At 53.7% G+C, this 25,015-nt stretch overlaps 1 protein-coding gene across 3 annotated transcripts in view; it reads right to left on the bottom strand.

The window, feature by feature from the left end:
• Cxxc5 (CXXC finger protein 5) overlaps positions 1-16,773 on the bottom strand; it is a 32,336-nt gene extending 15,563 nt beyond the window's left edge. Inside the window, exon 1 of one of the 3 annotated variants that reach the window (XM_051163006.1) lies at positions 16,648-16,773. The gene's annotated coding sequence lies outside the window, so the exon portion shown is untranslated. Of the gene's footprint in view, positions 1-16,481; positions 16,605-16,647 lie in introns of those variants that run through there. The other 2 variants (XM_051163008.1, XM_051163007.1) reach the window with 2 other exon arrangements.
• Positions 16,774-25,015: the final 8,242 nt, after the last annotated feature.

Below are 25,015 nucleotides of genomic sequence, written 5' to 3'. Positions count from 1 at the left end.
GTATCCTCAACTCTCCTCACGCCTACAAACTTTTTGTCCCAGACCTGTTCACTTAAGGCAAAGAGCACCCACATTTCCTCAGACACTAGAACCTAGTTCAGCTGAGGCATGTGGTCAACGGCCTCACAGGAGACCTGAAGGCGAATGGAGATTTCTAACCGCGGCATGCGCAGGGCTTCTGGCCTCCTGCCTCAGTCAGCTAGATCTTCTGACGGGTAGCTGGCATGGTAAGAGAGAGTAAAATGGCACTGGGGGTGACAGGCTAGACACTTTCACCTAGGACAGTAAGTGCCTGTGGTACTCCACTTGCTGAGACTAAGCTGTTCTCTGCCCGTCTTGCTAGGTGGTGTAACCATGCCGCTCTTGGGGGGAGTGGACCCTCAAAAGATCTGTTCTTTTTGAAGAACTGGACACTCATGGCACTGTGTAGTGTGGAGACCAGTGTACTATAGACGCTGACAACGGCCACTAGCATACAGACAAGCAGCCAGCTCTTAGGACCCCAGTCATCCCCAATAGACCCTGCCAACAAACCCCAGCTGCCCAGGCTCCCACCACGGGCCAGGACACAGCCGCTCTTTTGCTCCTGTCCGCCCACCTGTCCCAGAGCTATATAGTGAGGTCACTGGGGTCCCTCTTCCCAGCTTGCCCAGGAAGCTGCCATGTCCCCGGTGGGTCAGTACTGACGTCAGTAAGGCCAGCCGGGCATGGAGCCTGCCACCCCCGGAACCACCAATTAATTAACTTTTTCAAATTAATTTCCCAAGCAAAATTCCATAATTACATCTGTCTCCATCAGCCTCCTCGCTGGGCAAGCAAGAGGCTGACCCCCACATTGAGGGAGGGCACAGGGTGAGGGGATGGCCATGACAACCTGGGAGGCAGGTTGAAAAGGACACAGGAGGTTTGGTTTCATTTGAACAGGTAGTTTGCCTGGTGTGCTTATGGAAACTGTTTTGAGGACGGAAGAACTAAGGGCCCTCAGCCCAAAAAGCGAAAGGGTTCTCAGAGAGACCTATGTCCTGCTGAGTCCATCCTGCTGCGGCCCTACCTGCCCCCCCACCTCAGTGCCCCCCAAACATAGCAGGTCTTGGCCCAGTAGCAGCACAGGCTCCGTGAGGCTGAGAACGCGGCTGCGGTCTAATTTCCCAAAGGGGCTGAGATTAATTAGCTCACACACAGGCGCAGAGAGAGGAGAGTGGGAGCAGGGGCGGGTGGCGTCAGGCGAGGAGCTGCCTGGCGCTCCCCACCACCAGACCGGCAGGCAGTCAGGCGGCCTTGACAGCCTGGGTGCTCTGAAGGTCAGTGGCCAAGCCGGCTGAGCCAGCAGACTGGCACCGTCTCCTTCCCAGAATTCTCAAGATCAAGGCTGGAGGGACAGAAACCCGGAGGGCGGGGCTAGGGGAAGGGAGAGTACTGTTTCCACCGGCTATCGAAGTCCAGTTTGGTACTCTGTTCACACCATCCTGTTTCACCTTCAGAGCAGCCCAAAGACAAGGACAACATGGTTCTCCCACTTTGCAGATAAGGATGTTGAGGCTCAGACACGGGCAGTGGCTGGCTAAGGTCTCTCAGAATGGGGCAGCAAAGGTGATATAAATATTGGTTGGCCCAGCTCTAGACTCCATGCCTCTATGATAGCATGGGGGCAGCAAAAGCCCTGGAAGCCGAATGCTCGCTAGCACAGGGCATATGAGAAGATCTTTTGCTTCAAAATGGGCAAGGAGTCAGCCATTTCACAGAGGAACTCGGACCAAAAAGAGGAAGTTATCTGAGGTGGGGACCAACCTGCAGCCAAGTGAACCTAACTCAGAGAAGCTTTAGCGAGCCCCCAATGGCCACACGGAACCTGGGGCTCTGTTTGGTTAAGTGGTAAACAGATGATGTTTTCATCACTGCCCTTGTGTGCCCAAAAAGGAAGTTTGCTTAAAGGACCTCCCAACCGCTCCCCACAGAAGTTTCCCAAAGAAAGGCCCCCAGCAAGGCAGAAGTGGGAGAGGTAAGAGACCCTCGGCAGGTGCCTAGATGGTCCAAACCTAGCACTGACACTTCTCAGAGCTTGCCAGCAGGGACATCCCTGTGGGGGCTCATTCTCCTTAGGCCCAAAGGGCCAGCAGTCTCGACAGCGAACTTTACTCATTCCCTCTGATTCTGCAAGTGAGGAAGTATGTGGCCTCTTGGAGGCACAAATGCAGGTGGCGAATGGGTCCACTTGGGCTTTGGAGTCAGGTCTCGTCCACGACTTGCCTAGGAGATCTAGTCAAGAGGACGCCAGGCAAGCTGCTGAAGCTTGCTGAACTCAACACCCAACCCAATAGTCCTGAAGACCTCATACCTGAAGTTCTTTTATTTATTTTGTTTTGAAGACAGGGTTTCTCTGTACAGCTTTGGCTGTCCTAGACTCACTTTGCAGACCAGGCTGGCCTCAAACTCTCAGCAATCCACCTGCCTCTGCCTCCCGAGTGCTGGGATTAAAGGCATGTGCCACCATGCCCGGCTTCCCCCCTCCCCCAAGATAGGGTTTCTGTGTAGCATAGGCTGTCCTGGAACTCACAGAGATGCCCCTGCCTCTGCTTCCCAAGTGCTCGATTAAAGGTGTGCGCCACCTCGCCTGGCTATACCCGAAGCTCTTGATACAGGGCTAGCTTGTTATTTTTACAGTCATCACTTGCTCAAGCCATGGGTACTAAATGACCAAAGTCTTAGTTTTTCTGTAAGCTGATTTCCTTATGCCTATCTTTTGCTCCAACGCCACCCCACTGCACCCCACCCTACCCTAGTCCTTCCTTCTAGCCTGCAGACCCCAAGAAATAAGCGTGTGGTAGGATCTGAAGGCAGCTAGGAAGACTGTGCCAGCTACCTGGGCCCATGCCTCTCCTGACCACAGCAAAAGCCCACCTACACACACCCTTTCTGTGTCCACCCTATGTTGGCACTTCTGTGTCGATAGCTCTGGAACTATGGCTGGCTCTTCTTTCCTTCCAGGATGTGAGGTTCCTCTGCCCTGAATCAACCCCTTTGTCTCTTGCCACTCAGGGGAGCTTCCTCACCTTCACATTCATCTGAGGTTAGCTCGAGACAGGGCCAAGTCCAAGACAATCTAACTAAGGATGCTTCTAGCTTTTTGGTAGAGCAAACAGGGCCTCACTACTAGCTCCAGCATGGCTCAGTGGGGACTAAGCCCAGAGTCTCACACATCCCAGGCTCTGCTGCGGAGCCACACCCTTAGCCTTCATCACTTTACGTAGTGCAGCTTTAATCCAGAGATGAGGTTTAGTCCGTTTTATAGATGACACAAATGACGCTAGAAAACTTGGCAGGCGGGGTGCGGTGGTGCAGAGCTTTAATCACAGTACTCTGGAGGCAGATCTCTGTGAGTTTGGGGACAGCCTGGTCTACATATTTGTGTTCCAGGCCAGCCAAGGCTACACACACAGTGAAACTGTGTCAATAAAAACAAAACACAACAAAACTTGGGCATGACACAGCATGGAATAGTCAAAATCAGGCCCCCAAAACGCAAAAAAACAAAAACAAAAACAGGGTCCCCAGCTTAGGGAGAAATCTAGCTTTCTGAGTGGCCACTAACTGCTTTCTGGAACCCTCTACTTTCCCCTGACCATCCTATGTAGAGGCCACCAGGTGGGAGCCTGCTGTACCTCACATGATCTGTAATGGAGGTGCTGGGCAGTGGTGTCAGTACCCCTCATGACTATGAGGCCGTGCCCATTCTCTCACTTCTTGTATGGAAACAGTTAGGTCTCTAGTTCTGTGTGGGAGGGAAAGCAAGCCCTGGACCCTGTGGAGCTAGGGCTTAGACACCACTGCAGGCACTCTGCCAACCTAGCAACCCAGGCCCTCTTGTCAGACCAACACCACGCAGACTAAGAGGTGTGGCCAAATCCCAAGTCTCAGGGTGCTAGCTAGAGGAGCATTTTGTAACCAGCCTTAGAACAAGGGGACAGAGGAAAGTGAATGCCGGAACAGGCAGCACAGGCTCCTGGGACACAGCTCACTTTGCCAGGAAAGGTGTTCTTCCTCCCCCAGCGGCCCCCCCTCAATGCATGCTCCCCACCTTGAATGTGGTGACAGGTGGCCACTCAGTGCTGCTCCTCCATCCTTCCCTCCTCCCTGCTCTTCTGCCTGTTTTCCTTGCCTGCTACCTACCCTCTCTGGGTATAGTCTGAGCTACGGTTCCCTATAAGGGCAACTGAGCCCCCAAATGCAGCCACAAATGATGGAGAAATGCACTCCCCTACTCCCCACCCCCCTAGAACCGGAAGACAACACGACTGAGGGGAGGCCTCTTTTGTGTAAGCCTCAATAGAGATGAGCAGTCTGGCCACATGAGTTTTGTGTATGTATATATATGCAAGTGTACCCAACAGGCACTGCCGTATCTGTGCTCCTGGCCCAACACTACAGCCTCACAGAGGTGTAAGCCATGGCCTACGGATCACTGCTTGATTATGGACAAGAGAGGAAGGCATGCAAGGTCTGTGAGGTCAAGTGTGGCTTCCTACCTATACTTGATTGTGACTGTGCATGCCTGCTTGCCAAACCCGCACCAGCGTGTACACACACCAACCAGGACCAGGATGTATGTCACCTAGCCTGGAGTGCAAATGGCAGTGGGTCATGCTGAGGCGTGTGGAATTAGGTGTGCAGCAACTGGGTATACCCTCTGTCCCTGGCTGTGTTGCTTGTGGGGCTGCATTGAGTGTGTGCTCTGCCTGCTGCTAGGGATGGGGTGACTCACGTCTCCTGAGCTAATCTCGCCACCAGCCCGCCCGCCCAGCTCACCCTGCTCTGCTGGGCTCATGGCCGCCAGCACAAGAGGTGGGGAGGAGGCGCGGGCAGTAGAGCGGCGGGGAGGCTGGCTTGATAAATAACCTGCTGCTTCCCCAGGCCTCTGTGAAGGAGAGGCTGCATCAGCAAGGAGCAGGGGAGGGAGGGAAGAGAGGCGTCCTTGGCCCCCCCAGGCTCCGACTGCCCTGGCCCCCATGGCCCGGTCTCCGGCTTCGGTTCCTGTTTCATAGAAACCTGATCTGGGAAAAGCCTATCAGGTCATCTTGCCTGTCCTGCCAGGTCGCCAGGCCCAGCAGGCTGCCCCTCAGGGAACAAGCCCACAGCCTGGCTGCCCAAGCAGTGGGTGGGTGGGTGGTAGGATATTTCTGTCCAGACTAAATGCAGCTTCAGGCCTCTGTCTGTGCACCAACAGCTGCTCCCAGAGGCCCCAGCTACGCAGTGATGACTAAATTTAGACCCCAATCCAGCAAACCCCAAAGCTCACCTCTTCTCACTGGCTCCACATGGGGGTAGAGAGAAGGGTGGGGTCTGTCTACTGCGTAACCCTGGGCAGTGAATGCCTCTCTCTGGGTCTTGGTTGTTTAAAAAAAAAAAAAAAAATCAAGTATTACTCAGCTCTGGCCTAGCAGGATTTACTAAGACTAGTCCACAAAAGCAACTAAGTTGGGGTCCTCGCACAGTGGTTACAAAGGTTGAGCGGCTCCTTTCCCATAGTATCAACTTCAGGCTTATAAACAGTGCTCTATCCATTCGGCCTTTTCCTTGCTCAGACTGGGCAATACCAAGCTCCTCCAAACTACCCAACCGGAAACAAGTTGTGCCAGGTTGGGGTGATGCGCGTGCGCGTTTGTGCGCGCCTGTGAGTGTTTATGAGAGGAGAGAGATCAAGAGACAGACAGACAGACAGCTGCTATTTCCTAGAGGCGACAGTTGGGCATGGCCTGAATTCCTGTCTGGATCCTAGCTTCAGCTTGGACCCTGGATAGGATCAGTACCATCTCTAGACCCACACTGCTCTGGTATAGCCGGAGGGGGGAGCTGGGGGTGGGGGGTAGGGGGGTCAGTCATCTCCACAGGGTTCAGCAGGCCAGGAGGCAGCCACAGCTCCCCTCCTTCTGCCCACCCGCTGCTTCCCCCAGCCCCACATGCACCGAATTCCCCACGTGCCTGTCTGTCTCTGACAGCTAGCGCAAAATACTTGGCTGAGCAGGCGCCCGCTGTTCTGAGCCCGCTGTGCCTCCTCCCCATCTTCCCAGGGGGTTCTGCAGACGCAGCCGGGGATGGGAAGGGACCAGAGCCCAGAGCCCAGAGCCCGGTGGACATCTAAGGGAAAGAAATGGCAAGAAAGACTCTCACAACAGTACCCCCAGTGCCTGGCCCTGAGCACGGGGGACAGGGGAGGCTACTTCAAGCAAGCCAGTCTGTCTGGGTGGCAGCTGCTTACATCCCCGCTGCTTCTCCAACCTCCCAGGAGGCCTTTCCAGGGGTTTCCCATTCTCCTGGGCCAATGCAACAGGACCTGCCAGTCCTTGTCGTCCTAGTCGTCGTCCCCTGCCCCACCCCCACCTCACCCCAGGTAGCAGCTCAGGACAGAGCTGAGGACACCAGAAGCGTTTGGAATCTGGATGAGGGCCCAAGGCCTTGGCAGTCACCGCCCCCCTCCAGAGCATGAGGGGGTGCGTTCCAGCTCTCCTGCAGTGAGGGGCACACCCACCCAGCTGCTGGGCTAAGTAGGCCTGAGGGGGGCCAGAGGGAGTCCAAGTCTGCCCCCTACTGCTTCCCATCCAGCCTGTCAGGTCTTCCCAGGAGAGCAGCTGGGATTTTCCTCTGGCCACTGCCAGGCTGCCAAGCTCCCTCTACTACTCACCCCTGCTGACCCAGTCAAACCCCTACCCTGTTTCTCCAACCAAGGATTCCCCTCGTCCTGGGGAGATGCGCCATTCGACTCCAGAGTCCCCAGCACAGACCCAGCTGTAGATGCTGACTTCCTTGTGGGATAGCAGGAGGGAGCCTGGCCCCTGCCCCCTTCCCCACCTCCAGGATGTGGGTGCAGGCATCCCATCCCACCTTAAAAGAAAATGATTCGTTTCCCTCCTGGATCTACCTCGTAAACCTACTTTTGGGGCGGGGGGGAATCAGGAACCCAATTGCTCCAAGAGAAGCTGGTAGGAGGCTGCTGCCCTGGGCTCTTCTGGACTATGGTGTCACTCTCCACAGCCTAAGAGTGGCCCTGGGAAGACTCTCGGCCTTACTGCTGCAGGGAGCCATACTGCGGGACAAAGCCTCCTCTCCCCATTGCACAGATGGGGTTGCTGAGGACCCCAGGGGAGGGGAGCTGCAGGCAGCCATGAGTCAGAGGGGGAGCTGGGAAGCCGCCCGGCCCTGCCTGCTGTCGCTGGAAGCAACAGCCTGCATTTCCTCCTCATGCTGGTGCCTCGGGAAGCGTGGGCAGCAGGCGGCAGGCTGCCACAGGGAGGACCCCTCCTGTGCCTGCAGGACAGCCACGGCCCCTTGCTGCCTGCCTGGGCCCAGAGCCCACCGCTACATGCAGAACCAGCCTTTCAGTCCCAGGAATAGGCTCAAGTCGCTTGAGGTCTCCAGGCTCTGTAACCTCAGGAAAGCCCCAATCCTACCCCACACCCCAGCGTTCTCTGTCATCAAATACCGAGGTTGAAGCAGACACCCGTGCTTCCTTCCCACAGGAAAACCCACTCTTCAGTGACTCTAGAATCCCAACTTAAAACATCCTTTCTTTGCAAACAGTCCTATGATCCTCCTAGACCTCAGCACTAACATTCTAGATTGCCAAGATCTGACAGCTCTGGGAAGGGGCTGAGCCCGCCCCCCATACACCCCCACCCCCGGTCCATCTCCTACACTCTGGTACCAGTTAATCAATCTCCCACCTAACTTTGGAGGAGGGGGCTGGGCAGGAGAGGGACTGGGATTCTTCCATCAGGGTCAACAGGAAATGACATAAAGCTGGGGCATATTATGGGCTGGGGGAGGAACCAGTCTAACCCCAGGGGACAGGCCACCTCCCCCTGGCACACAGGGCCACTAACTACACAGATGTCAGGAAATGAGCTTGTGCTGGAGCAAGAGTTGGTAGCTGGGGGTTTTGTGAGCCTGTGCTCGCCCCCAAGAGGGAGAGCCCGGCCCACATCAGGTCAGCACTGGTCTCCCTGCTTCTCAGGTTCCAAGCCAAGCTCTTGGCTTTATCGTCCTGTCTTCACCACCCACTGCTTCCTGCTTCCCACCACAGTCCCTTCACCTCCCCGGCTGGCCCGGTTAGGCCAGCTGGTAGCCAGCCAAAAAGACTCCAAACTGGAGCCCAATTGACAGATAGAAACACCGAGGTCCACGGAGAAGATATGCCTTGTCCACTGGTTTCTGCCAAGCACGTTGTCGGTCTTTGGCCACCTCTCTCAGTCCTAGCTGCTCAGCACTTCACTTCACCCCATGCTTCAGCGAGCCAGCAGGTGTCTACATGCCAGCCTATCTACCCCACAGCCTAGTGTACTTAGAGAAAGTTCCCTCATACTACCTGCTCCTTCATTTACCCAACTAGTCAATCAGCCTGCCTCCTGTCTCACATCCACCTCACTGCTGACACGGTGGAGTGTGGGTGGTGAGGGAGACCCAGGCCCATGTTGGCCAGAGTGCAAGATAGGAAGGAAACAAACCACATGCTGACCAACTCTAGCTGTCTTTAGGATCTTCACAGGCCAGTGTCAAGTCACAGACCCTGTAAGTCTCACTTTCCGCATTTGTATACAGCTGGGCACAAACAACACCTAACTCCCAACTCTACTCTGGGGATTAAAAGCAGAAAAGGGGGCCCACCGGGCATGGTGGTACACGCCTATCCCAGCAGAGGCAGGCAGATCGCTGTGAGTTTGAGGCCAGTCTGGTCTACAAAGTGAGTCTAGGACAGCCAAGGCTACACAGAGAAACCCTGTCTCGGAAAACAAACAAACAAACAAACAGAAAAGGGCCAGGAAGATGCTGGCACAATGGCATCACTTCCTAAGGCGAACGGTGGGCTAGTTTTTTTCATAACCATTTGTGGGGAGCGCCTGATGATGGCAATAGCTAAAACGTTTTGAAGACTTACATGGTGCCAGGCACTGTGGTACTGCCTCATCCCATTTGGAAGGCTGGCGAAGAGGAGGCTCAAAACTCTTGTAAGCATCTGACGAATGAGGGAGTTAATGGCAGGGATATGGCACTGCCTCCAAGGACTACAGCCTAGCATGCACTGTGACTAAGCAGGTCTCAATGCACACATATGTGTGCGCACTTAGGTGTGTGCACGTGGGGCCTGTGAGGGCATGGAATGGAACCAGCTACTCTGGCTCTGCACTGACCTCACTCCTGCCCATGATTGGAGCAGAACTGAGGGGCTGTGCCAAGCACAGGGACTAGAGTGGTGGGGAGAGGCCTAGAGTGGTGTTTTGCATAGTTCTGGCTGGGACATCACAGGCCTAGCTTAGGCCCCAGGGTGGAAGATAGGGTGGTTGCTGGGTACTAGATTTCCAGTACCCTCGCTGTAGGCTCATGCCAGCATGGCAAACTTACTCCTGCTGGCATGTTAGGATTGCCTGAGGAGGTTAGAGGAGGTCAGAGGCAAGAAAGGGATTGGTTCCCCCCCCCCAAAAAAGCCACGGGGGTCTGCCAGACAGGACAAAGTGAGTCCAAGGCTCCCCAGGGACCACTGGACAGGCCTGGCTCTGCCCCATGGAGCCCAGCAGTTGGAGGGGAATAAATACAGCGCAGGGCGTCCCAGCCACATTCCTGGGAGGCCAGCGCGGCTGCCTGCCCGCTGCTCTAAGCAGAGCGCAGCAGCCAGGCCTAGGGCTGCCACTGCCCTCTTCCCAAACAAACAGAAAAATAAATAAAACCAGCTCTCACGCCAGCCAGCCAGGCCAGAGGAGGGGGCAGGAAGGGGCGGAGGATGCAAGGACAGGCGGGCAGACCAGTTGCCACGGTTTCTGTTCCATTGGGAAGGGGGAGACCAACAAAAGAGGAAAATGGAGGAAAAGCAGATGAGACATCAGAGATGTCAGGAGGTGAGAGATCAGCTAGGAATGGTGTGTGTGTGTGATACACACACACACACACACACACACGACCAGAGGTGGTGTAGAGCAGGTGGCTCAAGAGACAGTGAAGGCGACAGGACTACAGTGGGAGAAGGTAGAGTCTGCCTCTAGGTCAGTAACTCAGTGACAGAGATGTGGCGGTGGGGGAGTGGGTTGTGGGGGGACATAAACAAAGGGGGCCCTGTGGGCTGGGGCAGGGGGTCGACTTGAAGGGCCATGAAATATTAAAGAGCTCAAGCCAGTGAATGACAGAGGTCACAGAATTCAGAAGACTAGCCAGTAAGCAATAGGGGGGGCCTGAGGCTAAAAGTAGCCCCTACCTCTGTCACCGCCTGTCCAAGAGAGGACATGCAGAGCGGGAAGGGCCACTGGTCATAGGAAGAACTTTGCAGTTCCATCTCCCCTCAGGCCCAGTGGGGCAGAGCCAGCCTTCCAGAGCTCCCAGCCACCCTAGTAAGAAAGCCAGGAGGCCAGTCAGCACAGAGGCTGCCATGGGTGCCTCCTGGGGGTGGAGGCGAAGAAAAAAAGAAAAAAGAACAGTCCAACCAAGCCACCACTTTTCACAGCGACCAGCAGGGAGGAAAGGCTGAGCCAGCAGGCCATTCCCTGGCCCCATTACCAGCCTCATGACCTTGGCCAGGCCCTTGCCCTCTGTGTCTATGTAGTTCTACCCACACCAGGTTTACTGTGAGGAAAGAAAGAAGAGAGCAAATAACATGTGGTAAACCTGCTGTGGCTAAGTGTCCTACTGTCCTGTGCACCCTCTGATGCCCTAAGGCCAGTCCTTCCAGTCCACTTTACAGATGGGGAAGACTAAACTCAAGAGTGCGGAGAGTGATGCAGGCAAGATCACATACCTGTGTACAGGTTGTCTCTCCCCTGCCCTCCCCAAATCACTGGAAATACTTCTTTTTGTTTCGGTGGGTTTGTTTGTTTGTTTGTTTGTTTGGAGACAGAGTTTCTCTGGGTAGCCTTGGCCACCCTGGACTCACTTTGTAGACCAGGCTAGCCTCAAACTCACAGCGATCCGCCTGCCTCTGCCTCCCAGAGTGCAGGGATTACAGGAGTGTGCCACACAACCAGCTTTAAATGCCCACTTCTAACTAAGCCTTTAATCAGCAGAGGCAGGCAGATCTCTTGGAGTTTAGAGGCCAGCCTGGTCTACATAGGCAATTTCAGGACAGTCAAGGCTATGTGGAGAGACACTGTCTCAAAAAAAGAAAACCAAAGCTAACTTCTGTGGGTCGCTGATTCAATGAGGCAATCTCTCTCCTCATGCGGTAGCCATTTAGTATCCTATCTCAAAAGGAAACAGGTTGATAGAGACAACACTTGTCCTTATGTCATACAGTCAGCCACACAGTGATCAGGATTCAAAACCAGGTCTGATGAACTCTCTCGAGTCCTGTCATTCATGTGCACTTGTTGGAATGGATGGAGTCCAGGGGTGGTATTAGGGGGACCCAGTAGATGACTTTGGTGGGCCCACAGGCACCTAAAAGTATTATGGCTTGGGACAGACATCAGGAAAAAGCGAAAAGGCGGCTGGTACATGCTTTTAAGTCCCAGTACTTGGGAAGGGAGAGAGGTGCAAGAGTCTGCAAGTTTGAGGCTGGCTGAGCCACATGGTAAATCCTAACTGCTGTGCTACGTAACTTGTAACTGCTACAGGGCAGGAGGTAGGCACAGCCTATGGAGGCCACGGTGAATGGACTTGGTTAAAGGGATCTATCTGCCTATTCCACAGGTAGCCCTGTACTAGCTAAAAGAGATCCTATGTCTGGACAGAGGGATATTATAGTTAGCTCAAAAGGGCTAGCTGAACCCAGTCTTGCTGGTCCCCAGGGTTCAAACTTCAGCTCCTGGGTCAGTGTACCAGGAACTAATCAACGGCTCCAGATTCCCTAGTGTTGGAGAAGAGAGGTTGGGATTGCCCACCACCCCCAATTCTTGCAAGCCCAGAGGGAGGCCAGCATCAAGAGGCAGGAAATGAAGAAGAATTTGCAATCTAATTGAGCTGGCGGGGGATTAGGCAGCAGAATGCAATTACAGAGGCTGGAGCAGGGCCAGGGGCACTGACACCCCAAGATATGGCCTTGTCCAGGTGACTTGGGCCCAGCTACTCTCCAAGCCAGAAGTACTCAACTAGAGGAAGGGGAAATTGGTAAGCAAGGCTTGAGGCTAGACCACTCTCCCTTAGAAGAGCATTAAGAGTTGCAGCTCTGTGGGATGCCTAGCAGCAAGAATTTTAACTGAGAATCACCTCACCCTCCCTATCCCCAACCCCTGGAGATTTCTCCAGGACAAGCCCATGGACTCTCACATGAGGTTAAGACAGATAGGCACACATTCTCACAGGCTCTGCTTATACATGTACATGTGACTGTGCTCTTGGGTAAAAATCACACACACACACACACACACACACACATTGACGGTTACCTGCATAGGGGCATACTCCAACCTGCAGATACAGCTGTGGACCTCTACCGCCACTGGCTCCAGAAAAGGGGAGAACATTTAAAAAAAAAAAAAAAACCAGCCATGACCTTAAAATCCTTTTATTCTTATAATCACAGGCTGCCATCCCCGTGGATATGCGCTGTCACCCCGGCCCCAGCCTGTCTCCCTCCATGGCTTCCAAAACTCCCAGCAGGCAGGCAGACCGGGAGGCTGCCCAGTTACTACTGCTGGGGGGGATGGGGTGGCAACTGAGTAGAAAAGGTGTTGTTTTTTTTTTTTTTTAAGTCTCTCTGCTTCACAAATGGGGGGGGGGGGAGGGAGGGAAGGAGGGAAGAAGGGAGGGAGGGAAGAAAGGAGGGAGGGACTCAGTTTATGTCAGACTGGCCGATAGAGGAAGAGAAAGGAACACAAAGCCACTAACCACTGACTATTGCTCACCCAGCTCATGTCCCCTTGAAGGTTTACTTGAATACTCACAATCCAGACACATACCACTAAAGGAGTCAAAACTGCTACACTCATAAGACAGACACATGCTAGGAGCCAGGAGTGGTAGGACACACCTTTAATCCTAGAACTTGAGAGGTGGAGACAGACAGATCTCTGTGAGTTCAAGGCTAACCTGGTTTACACAGTAAGTTCCAGGTCAGCCAGGGCTACACTAAGACCCCCGTCCCAAAACAAACACATGCAAATAACAAACGCTACAAAATTCCAAGTACTTGACATATATACAGAATATATGTATTATGCAGGGGCAAGGCCAACCTTCAGACATACAATTTCAGACTTATGTGCATGAGGTATATGTACATATACAATGCAGGCACTCATAATCATTCATATAAAATCATTCATCGTCCATATAAAATGATCCAACCTTAGACTTTCACATCTTCAGACAGACACATTCTAAACACAGACTTGAAGGCATAGATACACCAGCCAGGCTCTCACCCAGATCAACAGACATAGTGCCACACCACACAACTCCGTCTTTGTCAGCTGATACTGCCTCTGGATTTTGGGGTCAGTTCTTGCTCACTGCCAGCAGCCTGGGAAGGTGGGCTCAGTACCGAGAGGAGGTAGACAGAGCAAGGGGGAAGTAAGAGAATGCAGAAAAACAAAAAAACTTTACTGGGATATTCTTGTTGGGCAGTAGTGCGTGAGTAACGGGGGAGGCTTTTTGTGGTCTGCTGAGTTCCAGCTATGAGTGAAAGTTTAACTATTAATATACTTAATCAAGGACACTACACACACACACACACACACACACACACAATATGAGACTAAGTGGTAGAGGCAAGAGTAGGGGCAGGAACACTCTCCACTCTGATGCACCTCCAGACTAGAGGCAGCCAGCTGGTGCACTCCCAGAATGCCAAGCTGCTCAGTACAGCTACTTCCAATCAGGGATTGAATAAATGAACTACAAGGAACAACAGTAGGTAAGCTTGCCCCATCCATGACCAGTGAAGGAAAAGGCTGGAGAGTTACATGTGACTAAATGACTTCTAAGAGCAGGACAGACAGGTCCCAACTGTGTTCCTCCATTTCTCTACCTCACCAAGCACCCTAGGAACTCAATTGGCTTTAGCTCAGTCCAAAGCTTTCTCCATCCTCCTGGGAAGAGTCCTCCATCTCATGGCATGGGGACCTAAAGAAGGTGGAACACTTAATCTGCAGAGACAGTCATGGCCCCACACTCGTATGGGCCTCAATTTCACACTTGCCAACCGGGCATTAAAAAGGAAACAGCAAAAATGAAGCATCGCCGTGGGAGCCCTAGGGCACATAGGCATGCAAGGGGCTTGAGCCTCAGGCTGCTTCCCTTCCCCCATGCAGCCCAGCTCAGCCCAGCCGGGTGGACATTCCAGGCCTCACGTGATAAAGAGGAGGCCATTGGCCCTCCGGTAAGTCAACAGGAGAGATAGGAGGCCCAGGCCAGGGTCACCTGCTGAGCCGGGAAAACGGGCCCAAACACACATATAAGGAAGGCACTGAGAAGCTAGCCAGCCAAGGGCCTCACTTCTGCAGAGAGCCCTCTGCCCCACATGGGGGGGGGGGGGGCGGCGGCGGGTGGACTTCAAGCTTAGCGCTTCTCCTAGAGAACTCAGCTCCTACCAGGATTTGGGGGGGTAAAGGGGGGTGGATGCACCTACAGAGCTACCAGGGCTGACTGGGAACCCAGAGGCCAACCTCCCTCAGCTGTTCCCACCCCTCCCTGGGGCAAAATCAAACTGTCACCCCCTCCCTCCACCCTAAGGAGAAGGACAGTTTCCGTTGGGGGGGGGTTTGACAGCTGCAGAGCGGGCCACTACCCGCCACCCCCCCCACCCCCCAACAAGCTCCAGCTTGACTCTCTTCTAACTGCTAAATCAACACCAAGCAGTTACAGGCAAAAGTAGCCGAGGACAGTCTCCGTACTAATCTGAAAAAGGGGATGGGAAGGATTTCCACCTAGGACCCAGGACGTTGGAGTCTTTCCGGAGAGGGTCAGGTCAAGCTTAGGTCAATAGGCGCCCCCTAACCATCTCATTTAAATGTTCTCCATTGCTAGGACCGTACACCTCGTACCCTGAGGGCGGGGGCAGCTGAGGTGGCGCCGGGCGTTCAAACCACGCTCCAAACAAGTCCGCAATGACTGCGCTCGCAGCCCCCGCCAGGCGGCCCCAGCGGAAAACTTGAAAGGGACTCTGTTTGCCGGCGGCCCTGGGGCGGCTCCGGCGGGGGCGGGGGCGAGGGCCAGCGATCACACGCCCCCTTCTCCAGCGCTTCCAGGCAAACCCGCGCGACGGGGAGTTGGAGGAGGACCTCACTACAAAACGAAGGGTCCCAAACAGCACCGGGGCACAAGGAAAGACGAGGATCAAGGAGCTAATCCGCACCTTGTTTTGGGCATCCCCCAACTGGAAGACCCCACTCTTAAGACCACCCAGGGTTCCGGGGAGCATAGTAGGGTGCGGCTGCCAAAGCTTCACACACCCCCAGGAGACTAGGGGGAGCAAGTCTTTCCAGATGAGTCACTACAGAACCCCCCAAATCTAATGGTACCTCCTTGCAACCCGTGGCACCAACCCAACTCTGCGCACCCCGTACGGATTCCCCAGGGAGGGGAAAAAAAGGGGATATTTTGCTTGTTCCCTTCCGGTGCGCACCAGCACTTGTGACAGGTCCCGTGCTTAAAAAACGGGGTCCCTCACTTTCGGTCGAACCTATATATAAACAAAGCCAGGCGCACCCCGTGCTCCCCGCCGGAAAACAGCCCATTCCGGACGAGGACAACTTCCCCCAGTAAGAAAATTAACACATTCCTCTCGCGACGGTTCAGCCCGGGCTCCAGGGATGCGAAAGGGAGGGGGCTCGGGCGGGACTAAAGGGTAAATTCGGGGCCAGCACAGCGTGGCAGGAGCCTGGGATGCCCGCCCCTTGGAGCAGAGAACCCCCCCTTCTGCGTCTCCGGCTTTGCACACAGCTGGGCACACAAGGAAAGGCAGCCCGAGACTCCCCAAGGCCGTAGAGGACAGAAGAGAGGCCGTCTGGCCGGTGGAGGTGGGGGTGATATACTTTGACGGAAAAAAAAAAAAGGTCAAACTTGATCAGCCCGCCAGGCACCCTGCAGGCAGCGGGGGCGAGGAGCCCAAGGGGAAATACAGAAGTGGCCGCCGCTTGTTCTAAGGCGAGGCAGGGCCACGCGTGGTCCGAAGCGCTGGGGGCAGTGAGTGGGATCTGATGGGGGGGGGGAGTGCGCGCCGCAGATCTGCAAGCAGCCGCCCCCGCAGGCGCAGCACCCGCCCAGTACTGCGAGGTGAGGACCCTCGGTGCCCGAGCTCCGGTGATTGGGAAGGAAGCGTCCCCCTCTGGGAGAGCCCCAGCCTCACTCCTCCGCTCCCAGCCCGCCGTCCTCGACCCTAAAACCCCTCTTTTTGTCTGAACTCAGTGATCTGCGACCGAGGATACTGCGGCTTGGGAAGGCTTGGATGTAGCAGCGGCCACCGAGCGATCACCAAAGCTAGGTCTCCTAGGGCCCGCGGCTCAAGCTGAGGGCTTCCCCAGCCCCTCCCAAACACCGACCCCTCCTTCCCCATCCCTGGCTCTCCGCACCTGAACTTCGGGGGAACCCGCGCCGCCAAACTTTCCGCGGACTTGCAGCGAACTCCGGCCCCGGCCGCGCACGGAGCCCCGGGGGAGGAGAGGAAGGGAGGCGGGGAAGGGGAGGGGGCTGGCCTCCCGGGGGGGGGCCGGGGGAGGGCCGTGGCCCGACACCTACCGGCTCTGCGAGTCGTCCGAGCCGCCACGGTCGCCGCGAGGCCGAGGGGGAGGGGCGGGGCGGGGAGCTGCGCTCCGCTCTGGGCACCGCCGCGGTGCGCTCCGCTCCAGTCGCCCGCCGCGCTGGGGGCCAGAGCCGGAGTCGCGCCGCCGCGGCTGGCCCGAGGCGGGGAGGGGGGGGAGCCTGCAGCACCTGCCCCTCCTCCCCCTCCCCGCGGCCCAAATTAAAAAACAACAAAAAGCAACTAATCACCCCGGAGCGCAGCGCCTCGCGGCGCGGCGGGCGGAGGACTCGGCGTGCGGCGCCCGGACTCAGCAGGCAGCGCGCATGGCTAGGCGCAGGCTTGGATGCAGGGCAGGGCTGCCGGGGGCGAGGCTCTCCTCTTCTGGCTCTGCTCGGACGCCTGCTCTCGTCGCCGCCTCTACATCCCAGCTCAGGCTCCGCCGCCTCTGCTGCCGCGCCGCGCCGCGCGCCCGGGCAGGAGCTCCGAACGCTGCCCGGGGGCTGCCGGCAAAACCCGGACCGGACTAGCGGCTCCCTTACCCCCCTCCCTCTCCACCTCGGATTCCCTCCCTCCTCCCGCGGCCTCCCTCCCAGAGCTGCTTTGGCCACTTGGACGCCGCAGGCTCTGAAGCTGGAGCCGCAGCCGCAGCCGCTGCGCCTCCAGATCCCGGCGTCCTGGCGTGGTCTGTCCAGGCTCAGCTCCCCTGCGCGTCAGGCTTCACCCTTTTTCCATGCAACTTTACAAATTAGTAAATAAATAAATAAATACCCACAACCCCTTTGTACGAGATGCCTGAGCATCTTAAAAGACGCACCTTCCGGGAAAATCCGATGACTTTCGGCTCCCTGTTCAGTGGGGCAACAAGCTACAGGGATTGAGAAGGAAGGTTTGGCTGCCCACTCCCCACGCCCCCAGCTCAGGTGCTTCTTGGTCCGCCGCCGCCTCAGTTCAAAGACCGCACCCTTCCCGAAAACACTTTCCTGCATTCAGTAGACACTAATTCCTCCGCAAGAAAAGAGACAGAGCCCTGATCCCATTTCACAGATGAAAAAACTAATCAGAGAAAGTAAATTTTGTTTGTTTTTTTAGGAGGCAGGCTCCTTTGCCGAGTCCTGGGGCTAAAACATGTACACTGGTGCCTCGTGGCCTGTGAACCGCGAGTCTGAAATGGTACCTGGAACCAAGCAACACTCAGCCCCGCTAAGAGTAGGTGCCCGGTGGGAGCAGAGCAGATTTGAGACCGCGTATCTTTACACTTATTTCATCTGTGCTTCTGCCCTTTGACAACGTCCCCTCCCTTATCTGTCCAGCTTCGGCTGATGTCTTCTCAGAGAACCAGAGAATGAGCCCAGGACTCCTCCATCATCCTTGAGTGAGTGTTATGCAGTCTTGTGGTATCTGAGCAGGAGGTCCGGGTTGCAGCAGCCAGACCTTAGTCCAGAGAGAACACAGCCACTAGACACAAGCGGGAAGGCACAGTGAGGCTGGTGCTAAAAGCATTACAGTCTGATATCAGTTGGAGTCCAGATAACAGGGAGTTAACTGCAGCGACCGACCGGGGTGCCTCAGGCCCTGGCCTCTATGGGAGAATCGAAATCGCCTCCCACAGCTGCTTCCTCTCTGGTTGTGGGTCTCCCTAGAGCTGGGACCAATATCCACCTTCCAAGCCATCTGTGTGTGGAGTTAGGCTTTAACCCCCGTTGGGGTGGGGATAGGATGTCAAAGGGAAAAGCTCCTCTGGAGTGTGTCACCTGTCTCCCACTCCTGACATCCCAGGCCACAAGGAGTGACTCCTCCCAGGCACTAGGGACACCTCATAGCCAATTCCTTCCTACCTACTGTCAAATAATGGGTCCCTTGGGGGAGTGTTTAGCTCTCCTTAACCTCTAACTGGTTTCTTCATTGTCACCCAAATAAGCCGGTCAGCTAAGTAAAAAGGTGCTGGCTATTTAGACATTGTTTCTTCTGTTTGTCTTTTTTCTTTCTTTTTGTTACAGGACCTCACTATGCAGTCCTGGCTGGTCTGAAACTCACTATGGAGACCGGGCCAGCCATGAATTCAGAGAGATCAACCTGCTTCTGCCTCCCAAGTGTTGGGACTAAAGCTGTGGCCACCACACCCTGCGTGCAGCGGTCCTCAGACAGTGGACACACTGTGATGATTACCTCTAAACTGCTTAGATTCTGGTCCTCACCTACTGTGTCTGGGGAAGCTGAGACACCCACTGTGAGGAGGGGCCTGCTCCCTGGGAATCAGCAACAATCAACAACCTGGGCATCTTTACCCAGGAAGTGAAAGGATCTGCAGGTCCTTGAAGCCTAGAGCCAGCACAGAATTAAGCCTTGCACATGGGGGAGCCTGCGTGGAGGGGGCCTGGCTCACTCAGGAAATAAAAATGCTTTCCTTGCCAAGCAGGAAGACCAGAGTCTGATCCTCAGAACCTGGGCTTGTAAACCCAGCTTTGAAGAGAGAGAGACAGAGGATCCCTAGGGCCTTCCTGCCAGCCACTGTAGAGCAAATACTGAGCCCCAGTACACTGAGAAGCCCTAACCTAGAAGGTGGGCAGCATTCCTGAGGGTGACTCCTGATGTTGTCCTCTGATTCACACAGTCCTGTGCACCCCAGCCTCCCACCCCTACAAATGCATTAAACACACACACACACAACAAACAAACAAACAAAAAAACACCCTAAGCCAGGATCTATCTGGTCTTCACCTGTCAGGCACTATATTTGGCACAGGAAATTGCTATTAAGCACTTTTTTGAGACTCCCTACCACCCCCACCCCCAGCAAACTCGAGCAGCCTAAGGCTAAGGGCCTGCCATGGAGGGATCCAGGCATCCCAATGGATTTGACTTCCTCAGGGAAATGATAGCATGTCTGGCCTCTTTGATCTCAGAGTCTTCCCAGGTTACACCTCAGCAACTGGGAGATCCAGATCCTCGCCTGTCCAATCTACTTGGAACCCAGAGAGAATATTATTGTTCCCGTGGAAAACCTATTATGAACAGGAAACATCACGTGCAAGCCATCTACCTGCAATGCTCATGTCTGCTGTGAGCACAACAATGTGGAGCTGGGCCCGGTGGCACACACTTAGAATCCCAGCATTCCGAAGGCAGAGGCAGGCAGATCGCCAGCCTGGTCTACAAAGGGAGTCCAGGACAGCCAAGGCTACACAGAGAGACCCTGTCTTGAAAAAACAAAAACAGAAGAGACCATAGAGGCAGGATAAAGCTGGCAAGACCACCCACTCTCAAGAGGAAGGAAGCCGGGGCTAGAGCGATGGCTCAGAGGTTAAGAGCACTGACTGTTCTCCCAGAGGTCCTGAGGTTGATTCCCAGCAACCACATGGTGGCTCACAACCATCTATAATGAGATCTAGTGCCCTGTTCTGCTGTACAGACATACATGCAAGCAGAACCCTGCATACATAATAAATGAAAACAAAAAAACAAGGAGGGAAGCCACTTTGGTACTATCCAGCAAAAAAGTTTTTTGGTTTTGTTTTTTGTTTGTTTGTTTGTTTTTTTGAGGACAGGGTTTCTCTGTATAGCCTTGGCTGTCCTGGCCTCACTTTGTAGACCAGGCTGGTCTCAAACTCACAGTGATCCCTCTGCCTCCCGAGTGCTGGGATTAAAGGTATGCACCACCGTTGCCTGGCAAAAAGTTATTTTTATTTACTTTTGTTATTAAAGTTTCTATTGAGTTTTCCTTTTTTGCTTGTTTTTGGAGACAGGGTTTCTCTGTTACACAGAGCCCTGGCTGGCCTTGAACTCACAGAGATCCTCTGCCTCCCAACTGCTGGGATTAAAGGCATGCACCACCACACCTGGCTCTACTGAGTTTTCAGCCAACCAATCAGCCTTCAAGTCTCCAGCAGCTATGTGGAAGACGCCCCACACCCACCTGCCCTGCGTTCCAGAAGGCAGTATAGCAATCTAGGACCCTGGGTCATTGTGCTCCTGTCCACCCTCACCCATCCTGTCTGTGTGTGTCTCTTCTCTGTCCTTCCCCTCCCTCTGGATTCCTCCCCCTCTCAGACCTCCCAGTTACTCCAGCCTGATCATACCTTCTTGAATCTAACTGATATTTATCTCTGGCATTTATTAAGCCCTTGCCTGTCTCATTTTCCCCCCTCGATATCATCTCCATTTCTCAGATGAAGAAACTGAATAGTTGGTGCCAAAGTTGTTCTCTAACCATGAGGTTTGCTGCCCTGAGGCGGCTTCTTCCACACAGACTCATTGTGGGGTTCGTGTTTCCTATCCTGCAGTGGCTCCCTACAGTCCATAGGATCCAATTTACATATACTCTTCTTGTGTGCAGAGGGGCTGATTCCAGCTCATCACAGAAGGCTCTGTTTTAGACCTAGTGTACCTCCACTGAGAACCATCTCTAGGTGTCACTCCCGGCCTGAGTTTGGGCCACACCTACAAGTCCAGGGGTAGTGTTTGTGATACTTGGAAAAGCGGCCCTTTAGGCAGATACAGGGAATCTGTTCGGTCTGTGCGAGGTTCTCTTCTCTCTCTTCCCCTTTATTGATTTGAAATTTTCAATTTTTGTTGGTTGATGGTGACACACATCTTTAATCCCAGCACTCAGGAGGCAGAGGCAGGTGGATTTATGTGAGCTTGAGGCCAGCCTGGTCTATAGATCAAGTTCTAGGACAGGCAGGCCAGGGCTGCACAGACAAACACTGTCTCAAAAAAGATTTTTTTATATATATCTATGGATGTTTTGTTTTCATGTATATTTATGTACCATGTCTGTAAGAGGCCAGAAGAAGGTTCAGATCCTGTTTAACTGCAGTATAGATATATGATTGTGGGCCACCATTTGAGTGCTGGGAATCAAATTCAGGTCTTCTGGAAGAGCAATCAGTTCTTTTACCCTTTAAGCCATCTATCCAGCCCTTTAACCTTTATTTTTATCTTATGTGTATGGGTGTCTGCCTGCACAAATACCTGTGCACGACATGCATGCAGTGCCTGTGGAGGCCAGAAGAGGGCATCAGATCTCCTGGGTCTGGTGTTACAGGCGATTGTCGGCTGCCAGGTGGATGCTGGGAATCGAACCCAAGACCTCTGGATGAGCAACCAGTACTCTTAACTGCTGGGACATCTCTCCAGCCCCAGTAGGTACCTTTTTTGAGGTGAATGTATTATACACCTATAATATTACCTAGCTGTGTGCCAGTCATCTCCCATCAGGCCACTGGGATCTCACCACATAGAAATAGGGTTTTTTCTCTTTCAGCTGGGCCAATGATGAGATTGCCTTGTATTAGGCAAGTATTCAACCACCGAGTTGCAGTTTCATAAGTAGATTTTTTTGTTGTTGTTCATTTGGCCTTATGTATTCTGCCACTGCCCATAAAAATTATTTGACGGTAAGGGAGTGTGTCCCACCATCCCTAGCCCTGAAGTCTACCCCTGAAATGAGTACTTACTACTACAAGTTAGGCAGCTAATAACTGCTTCGTGTGCATATATTTAATCCATAGGTCGTGAAGGACACTTGCACAAGTATACAAAGCAGCAAGCCAAGTTCTCAGCCCAACCTTATCTGAGGCACTCCCCAAAACTACAAATGCCCACCATTAACTAAATAGCTCACAGCTGGAAATGTCCGGATGTAATAGTGAATCTCCAATAATGACGCACCATTCAAGCTGGGTGCAGTGGTGCAGTGCAGTGCATACTTATAATCCCAGCACTCAGGGAGGCAGAGGCAGGCAGATCTCTGTGAGTTCAAGGCCAGCCTGGTCTACAGAGCAAGTCCAGGACAGGCAAGGCTACACAGAGAAATCCTGTCTCTAAAAAAAAAAAAAAAAGCCCTGTTCAGAACTTTGCCTAATGTCAACCTCCCTAGGACCTAATTTCTTCACCAATATTACAAAGGATGTGGGCAGGGCTGTTGGCAAGCTTGCCCACTGGGGTAGAATACACTCTAATGGCGGCCATTCTGGATTGTGATTACAGCTGGAACCCCAACATAGGTAGAAGAGGAGGGTTTTGTTTGGTTGTTTTTTTGTTTGGTTGTTGTTGTTGTTTTTGGTTTTTCAAGACAGGGTTTTTCTATGTTATCTTGGCTGTCCTGGACTCGCTTTGTAGACCAGGCTGGCCTCGAACTCACAGCAATCCATCTTCCTGCTTCTACCTCCTGAGTGTTGGGATTAAACGTGTGCGCCACCACGCCCGGAGAAGATTTTTTTTTTTTTAAGTTTTTATTTATTTTAACTTATTCACATTATATCCAGACTGTTATTCCCTTGCTCTTATCTTCCTGTTCTCACCCTTCTTCCCTCTTCTGCCCTATTCCCCTCCCTGAGTTTAAATATTTGTTTGTTCAGTGTATAATCTATCTGCATATAGGGCCTGCATGCCAGATGAGGGCATCAGATCCCATTATGTTGTTGCTGGGAATTGAACTCAGGACCTCTGGAAGAGCAGCCAGTGCTCTTAACCAAGAGAAGAATTTCAAAGCCATTTGTGACCACTGGGCATGATGGCACACACCTGTAATCCCAGCACTTTGGGGAGGCAGAGCAGGCAGATCTCTTTGAGTTCAAGGCCAGCCTGGTCTCTAAAGCGAGTCAAGGACAGCCAGGGCTACACGGAGAAACCCTGTCTTGAAAAACAACAATAACAGGGCTGGAGAGATGGCCCAAAGGTTAAGAGCACTGTCTGTTCTTCCAACAGGAATTCCAACTCAAGGACTGTCCTGAGTTCAGTTCCCAGCAACCACATGATGGCTCACAACCTTTTATAATGAGATCTGGTCCCCTCTTCTGACATGCAGGCTAACATAATAAATAAATCTTTGAAAAGAAAAACAACAACAAAAAACTGTTTGTAGACTCAGGCTTTTGGAGTCTCAAATCATCACACTGATCACTGGACTTAGGTCTATGCTACCTGTCACCCCCACCCCAAGACAACTGACAGAAAAAGAGGGCAGTAAAACCAAGGGGAAATGTCAAACAAGACAGCACCATGTGGTCCACCTGGTCCAGGCTTTCTCCAGTAAGATCAATTTGGCGGCTCACCCTGGCCCTGGTCTGAAAAAACAAAAAGGGGAAGGGCGGGGGGAGATATCAAGCCCCAGAACAGAATAGCAAAGATTAGCCAGACTCCAGACATGCATACAGTTATGCACATGTGTAAATAAACACACAGTGCTACATTCCTACCAGGAACAGGGATTGAGCCTATATGTTTGTAGAGTGGGGAGGGGAAAAGGGACAGTCTGGTGACGTGACTGTCATGCCCCTGACAACATGTATCCCTTGACTTCTCCCTAGGCACAGTCATGAGTCAACTATGTCTAGTGGGGATAGGACGGGTGCTCACAGAGGCCAAGCTGTGACTCCCCAGGGCTCCAGGGTCAGGAAGGAGTAACTGAAGGAGAGGCAGGGTGGGGGGGGGGGGGGGGGGGTGGAGGGCAAGGCTAAGTCCTGTACCAGAGGGAGGATGCCCTGGGCACTGAGAAGCCAGTCTGATCTGTAAGTCCTTTGCCCGAGACCTGCAGGCTAGGGTGGAGTAGCAAAGGGGAAAGCCTGCTGCAGGTGAGGGGGTGGGACTTCTCTCTCAGGGCCCAAGAAAATAAAGCAGGGCAGTGTTAGGAGCCCTCCACGTTGAGGTTTCTGAAAACTACCCTGCCTCTCATTGGACAAGGGGGCTCAAAGACCCCATGTGCCAACCCCTAGACTGCACTGTCTACCTCTTCAGACCTCAGAGAATGGGGTGCTTGGGTTGTGCCTGGGGTGGGGTCTGGATGAACTGCTCTTTGAACTGGTGGGACTGGTTTTGTGTCTAGCCACCTGGGCAGTCACGGGTTGCCTGCTGGGCCAAGGAGAGAGGCCTCAGTAAGGGGCCTCTTGTAAATTGTTAACTCCCTCAGCCACCACTGGGTCCCTTGGGCCCCACCCCCAAGTCATGACTCTAGCCCTGAGTGCTCACCCAACAGGCCAGAAGTCAAAGGTTAGAGGTCAGAGGCAGAGGTCGCAGCACCTGGGCAAATCTTTCCCCCAACTCCCAGGGGGAGGGGAAGTTTCTGTAGGCTTAGCCCTTCCCTCTAAATTCTGAGAGCTGTCGCTCTGCTCTGCCCTCCAGCCTTCCTGTTGCAGCCCTGACCTTTGTCTCTGAGGAACTCTGAGGGGACCTCTAGACAACCCCTGGGCAAGTCCTCGCCCCATCAGCGGCAGATAATTATGCCAGTCCCAACTCCTCAAAGGAGTGCCCAGGCTAGATAATGAATGAGATGAGGAAAACCGGCAGATAAAGTTCTGAACTGGGATAAGACCCTAAACATCATTCCAGCTCCAAGGAAAACAATAATAGATGCCCCCCTTTCCC

This window comes from Acomys russatus, chromosome 20 (assembly GCF_903995435.1).
Source record: "Acomys russatus chromosome 20, mAcoRus1.1, whole genome shotgun sequence".
Lineage (NCBI taxonomy): Eukaryota > Metazoa > Chordata > Mammalia > Rodentia > Muridae > Acomys > Acomys russatus.
This window is presented reverse-complemented; position numbering and strand designations above follow the sequence as displayed.